The sequence below is a fragment of the Macrotis lagotis genome, chromosome 1 (assembly GCF_037893015.1).
Source record: "Macrotis lagotis isolate mMagLag1 chromosome 1, bilby.v1.9.chrom.fasta, whole genome shotgun sequence".
Lineage (NCBI taxonomy): Eukaryota > Metazoa > Chordata > Mammalia > Peramelemorphia > Peramelidae > Macrotis > Macrotis lagotis.
Window position 1 is genome coordinate 129,447,968 of NC_133658.1, and position 6,517 is coordinate 129,454,484.

The following is a 6,517-nucleotide window of genomic DNA, read 5'->3' on the forward strand; positions in this document are numbered from 1 at the left end:
AGCAATTTATTCTTTAGGATTTATCAAGAAAGCCAAAGGTGGAAGTCATAAATATATAAAATAACTACCTTGAGCAAGAGACCAGGATATTTATAAACTGAGCAAGGATAAACAAACATTAAACCTCCCTGGGGGCCATTCTGTTAGGTTGCACAAAATCTCATCAAAGGGTATCATCTTTATAAAATGTTATCTTGGGGTGGCTAGGTGGCGCAGTGGACAAAGCACCGGCCCTGGAGTCAGGAGTACTACCTGGGTTCAAATCCAGTCTGGGACACTTAATAATTACCTAGCTGTGTGGCCTTGGGCAAGCCACTTAACCCCATTTGCCTTGCAAAAACCTAAAAAAAAATGTTATCTTGTCTAAGAGAGGACAGATTCCTTGTATCTTAGTACCAGGAGGGACCTTGGCCTCTCCTTGGGGATTGATCCTGTGGCATACACAGTAGAAAACCACACTTAGACCAGGGGTTTCTCCTCAAGCATCATCTAATTCATTCATCATAGAAAATACATTGCTTCCTCATGGAACTCTTCCTACTCAATTCCAGGCCAGGCTGCTCTGGTTTCTTTCCCTGTTCCTTTCTCCAGGTTGGATCCAAATGATCCCAGCTCCATGCAGCTGGATCTGTGTTGATCTAAACCAGTCACTGCTTCAAGGATGTTTCCTTTCCTTTCCCCTTTCCCCCCCTTTTCTAATTTGACTATCCTCTTTGCTATTCTCCCTCAACTCTCTTTTTGCTTCACTTTATTAAAGGATCTATACTTGATTTCCACCTGACTATTCTCCCTCCTTTAGGGATCATGGTTTCCTGCCTTCACTTTACCCCTTCTTTCGCTCAGCTTCTGGTAATCAACCTGTCCTTTAAGTCAATACTGAACCTTACTCTTATCTTTCTGTTTCTTCAAAGAACCTAACTTGTGAACTTTGTAGATTTTTTGTACAACCTGTGAATTAAATTATAAGCCTTTCTTACCTCCCTGAGCCAGAGACATCCTTGATTTCATCACCCAAATGAACCACAGCTGTCCCTCTCTACAGCAGCACTTTGACTGAACTCAAGATTCTGATTCCAACCCCAGAGCTCTATACACTGAACCTAGCTGTCCCTTTGTCAGAGGCATTTCTCCAAAAGTTTCTCAAATCTTTCTTATCTCAGTGGAATCAAACCTTCTCAAACTCCTTTCCAAACTCCAAATCCTTTCCTTCATGTTAACCTCTATTCATATGATCAGTGCAAATGAACCCTACCTTTCTTCAGTTTTCTTCCTATTTCCTCCTTTCTCTACTTAAACTTTCTTTAAATAAACCTTTCATTTTACACTCTCACTTCCTCATTTCTCTGTTACTTTCATTATCTTCTTAAGTACATTTCATTTTATTTCTCAATCACATTCTTGTCTAAGGGGCAGCTAGGTGATACAGTAGATAGAGCACCAGTCCAGGAGTCAGGAGGACCTGAGTTCAAATACAACCTCAGGCACTTAATAATTACCTAGCTGTGTGAGGTTGAGCAAATCACTTAACCCCATTCCCTTAAGGCAAAAAAAAAAACCCCTTAAAAAAACCCATATTCTAGTTAACATTCCACCAAATCTTTCCTGTACAGTTGTCCTTAATAGGAGACAAATATGACTTTATCTAAACAATTAAATTCTGTTAAACATTTCAAATTAACTTCAGTTCTGTTTACTCTCTAACCTCTACTATCCAGTAACATTTTTTAGTAGTAACCATAATTTGGAAATTTATAGTAAAGATATGATATTTCAGTTACAAATTTTAGTCTCTAGTTTATCATACTATAATACTGGAAAGAGATTCCCTTAATTTTTCTCATCTTTCTACAAATGAGAATTTTCTCATCTTTCGCTACAGATTCCAACCTGGCCAGGATTGAAAAAGCAGAGAATAAGAAAGAACCTCACAATTTTTCTTATTCAGGGTACCAAAGTGTCCTTCTTCAAAATTCTCTAAAGTAAAAATAAGGGAATTTCTGAAGTAGAAGCTCACTCAAGCCCTTCCTTATTGACTATATCCCTCTTCCTGGGCCTTACTTCTTTACTTCTTTTATCTTTACTTCCTTTTCTTTTTCTTTGATTATTCCAACAAAACTGGTTTCATAAGAGTCCCATGGTCATGGTAACATATACACACACACATACACACACACACACACACACACACACACACACAGACCTCCTAGGTTCTACTTTGTATAATTTTAATATGTAGAGTTAAACGATCAACTCTAACCCAGAAGAATTTAGGGACAAAAAAGTTTATTTACATATTGCTATGATTAACAGAAGCTTATGGGAGGAAAAGCAGGAAGTCACTGATCCACTAATGGGATCAGCAGCAGCAGCAGTAGAAGAATAAGTAGCATTAAGAGAGGTATAGGAGCATGAGAGGTTATGTGGGGGATCACAAAGGAAGATTAGCCATCAAGGAATAGGTGTAGGGAAGGGTATGAAAGGTTATCTTGAGAATTATGCTCCATAGGAGCAGGATGACCTTTTAATGGGAAACAAGAAATTCAACTGAGAAGTGAGCTTTTAAAGGGTCAGGAAGATGAGATATTTTAGATATACTTGAGAGGGCAGTAACTCAGAGATCAGAGATGAGGTAATTAGAGATAGTAGCTTGTCTTGTGCCTGGGAACTGGGATTTATGGGGATCCTTGCCAGGGAAGGGCAAGATATTTTACTAAAATGTTCATTGACCTCATCTAGATAGCTTGGACAAGGAGATGAGGGGTGATGTGGTGGTCAATGTTAATGGTCATGGTCATTGTATTAAGGTGCATGGTCAGTGTAGAGGGAACAGTTTATATAACAGTTTTCTCTTAACATTTCCTCTACTTCATTATGGCAGTCTTTTCCTTTTTCTACAAACTTTTAAAAATTTTACCTAATAGAGAATCAACCAGAGGCACAGTAGTGATGCTAACACCACCTGCTTTTTGGGAAGTATTCATCTGTACCCCTAACTGCTCTCTTCCATATGGCCCTTTTATTTCTTCATGAACAAAAATAAGGAAAAATCCATTTTGGGTATGGGGCTGATTCCTCCTTATCCATTCTGAGTTTTGAGGAGTCAAAATCTCCATTCCTTCACAGCTAGTTAAGCACTGAAGGGAATCCACTCCAAATTATGATGGAGCAAACCACCCTCAGACCCCCAGTGATAGTTAATAGAAAAGGACCTTCAAAATGAAAAATCTCCTGGCTGACTTGCCAAGATTGGCTTTTTTTTTAGGGTGTGTTTTTTTTTTTTTTTTGGCAAGGCAAATGGGGTTAAGTGGCTTGCCCAAGGCCACACAGCTAGGTAATTATTAAGTGCCTGAGGTTGGATTTGAAGTCAGGTCTTCCTGACTCCAGGGCTGGTGCTCTATCCCCTGTGCCACCTAGCCACCCCTTTCCAAGATTGTTAAAGGGAAAATGTTATGCTCTGGTCTTTCACCCTGAAAATAGAGGTCAAACTCAAGAGGATGAAAATGAGAGGATGACAAAATTAATTTTTTTTTTAAAAAACAACAACAACAACAACCTCAAGGCAGAAATGCTACTTTGATAGATTGGGCACATGGAACAGCCTCAGGGATTCAAACCAAATCACTTTTTTTTGTTTGTTTGTTTGTTTTAGATTTTCCTTGCAAGGCAAATGGGGTTAAGTGACTTGCCCAAGGCCACAAGGCTAGGTAATTATTAAGTGTCTGAGGCCGAATTTGAACTCAGGTACTCCTGACTCCAAGGCCGGTGCTCTATCCACTGCGCCACCTAGCCACTCCAAACCAAATCACTTTTAAAGACAATTATTCATAATGAGAAAGGCAATTTTGGTAGGTGCATGTCACCAAAAGGGGATGGGCCAAAGATCCTCCATAAGTATTATAATTGACTCACATTTTAAATGAGGAGATGTGATAGTGAACATGCATGGTAACTGCTCTTATGTATTCCAAATATTCCTTGCTAGGAGATGAGATTAAAACTCATGTGATTCACACTACATGCTTACTAACTGGTACAGGGTAGGAACAAAATTCATGTAGCAGCCTCCCTGATGCCCTCCCAAAACCCAAATGACTAATGCAATCCAGAAGATGAAACTGGAAACAATGGGGGTTGCTGCATATATTTCAAAACTTGACTATCTAATGGGCTCAAATATGAGCCTTTTCCATAGTCTTCATTGTGTATAATAGACTTATATTTGCCATGGTTTATTAGATCTGTGCTGGCAAGGTAAATGAACATCCTTAAGAGAGATTTAAAAACCAAGTTAAAATCTCCATTCAGAGGTCCTGAGCTCTGGGTAATGGCAAGCATATCTTAAAGAAAACTAATTATTAGAAGACTTTAAGATTCAACTGAGCCCCAGGATCATAAGGCTTTAGTTCTGAGTCATAGCTTTTAATCATTTCCTGTTTATCTTGTTTATGGCTTTGTATATATTTGCTTGCATGTTGTTTTCCACATTAGATTTTAAGTTCCTTGAAGGAAGGGACTGTCTTTTGCCTCTTTTTGTAGTTCCACTGTTTAGCACGGTGTTTAGCACATAGTTACTGAATAAAGATTTATTGAATTGAAAATTTTTTAGGGGAGAGTGCAAAAAAAATTCCCCACAACCACAAATTATTCAATAGAGTTTCTGGCATTTGGGAAAATTGCAGAGGTCAGCTTGTCCGGAGTGCAATGGATTAGCTTTCCCCTGGGGAAACCATTCATGATCATGGAATCACGCCTGCCAAGTAAGTATTTGAATTGAATTAATACCTATGAACAGAGGGACAAGACTCAGCACCATGGAAAATGTCCTTACCCTCAGAGTACTCACAAGCTAGTAGGAGAAATGAAAGTGATGGAAATTTTGCAAGAAAATGATGTCATCCTGATGTTTCTGAGATCTATTTTGGGAAACCTGGTCATACTGTGATGTCTCTTCTAGATGGTTCAAAATTGGTTTCCAAGGGGTGGCTGGCTGGCTAGGTGGCGCAGTGGATAGAGCACCGGCCTTGGAGTCAGGAGTACCTGAGTTCAAATTCGGCCTCAGACACTTAATAATTACCTAGCTGTGTGGCCTTAGGCAAGCCACTTAACCCCATTGCCTTGGAAAATCTAAAAAAACAAGACAAAACAAAATTGGTTTTCATAAAGTTCAGAGAAAATATCACTATGCTCTTGTGACCTGAAGAAGGCATCTGGACACAGCAGATGGAGAGCTGGCCCCAGAGTCAGAGAGGCTTGGTTTCAAGTTCTGACATGGGATCCTGGTCAAGTCCCTTGATCTCTTAGTACTCCCATCAATTAGTTAACACTAGATGTTTCAGAGAAGGTGCTAACCTGGGTGGTGGTGGGGTGGGGTAGGTGGTATCTCACCTGTGAATTTCCTATACCATTGAAATTGCAGATTGAGCCCTAATCCTTCCTAACAGAAGAATCTAAAAGATAGTTGTGATATCTATGAGTGTCTAGATAGGTAGTTCAGTGGATAGAGTGCCAGACATGAGTCAGGAAGACCTGTGTTCAAATATGATTTCTGACACTTACTGGCTGTGTAACCCTGGGCAAGTCACTTAACCTCTGCCTCAGTTTTCTCCTCTGCAAAACAGGGCTAACACTGGAATCTATCCTTCAGGGTTATTATGAGGATCATAGATAATAACTGTGAAGCCCTTACTTAGCACAGTATAAGCACTTGGCACATAGTAAACACTATACTAATGCTAGTTATTATTATTGTTACCATTATTATTTTTATTATTACTAGCTAGGAATGAGGAAAGTATTTAAAAATGCTGATATGACTACTGAGGAGATTTTTAATTAGCCCAGCTTTTAAAACATTTAAAAATAATTTGTTACTGGGGTGGCTAGATGGTGCAGTGGATAGAGCACCAGCCCTGGAGTCAGGAGTGCCTGAGTTCAAATGTGGCCTCAGACACTTAATAATTACCTAGATGTGTGGCCTTGGGCAAGCCACTTAACCCCATTTGCCTTGTCCCCCAAAACCCCTAAATAATAACAATAATAACAATTTGTCACACAAAAATCAACAAAACCAATTAAATTTACAATTGAATCAAAATACAATCAACTAAAATTTTAAAAAAACAATTTAATATGGCAACCCAGGAAACAAGGAAAAATAGAAAATAGAGTAAGCATTTAGAAGTATACAGGGGTGGCTAGGTGGTACAGTGGATAGAGCACCAGGCCTGGTGTCAGGAGTACCTGAGTCCAAATCTGACCTCAGACACTTAATAATTACCTAACTGTGTGGCCTTTGGCAGGCCACTTAACCCCATTGCCTTGCAAAAAAAAAAAAAACAACCCCCAAAAAAAAAGTATACATAAAAATAAATGGCATGAATATGTATAAAATATGTTCATAATAGTTTGTTAGTTATTTATTCCTTTTCTGCTCTTGTCTATTGATACATTTGCATTTGTGAATATATTTGTTCTTTTTATATAGCACTGATCTATCTTGTTTGAGTTCTCATTTCAT

The 6,517-nt window shown here is 38.8% G+C and overlaps 1 non-coding gene across 1 annotated transcript; it reads right to left on the reverse strand.

Moving 5' to 3' along the window:
• Window positions 1-4,603: 4,603 nt before the first annotated feature.
• On the reverse strand, window positions 4,604-4,765 carry LOC141510615 (U1 spliceosomal RNA). The gene has a single exon (XR_012475061.1). It is a non-coding gene; the product is annotated as a U1 spliceosomal RNA (small nuclear RNA).
• Between the last annotated feature and the right edge of the window lie 1,752 nt (window positions 4,766-6,517).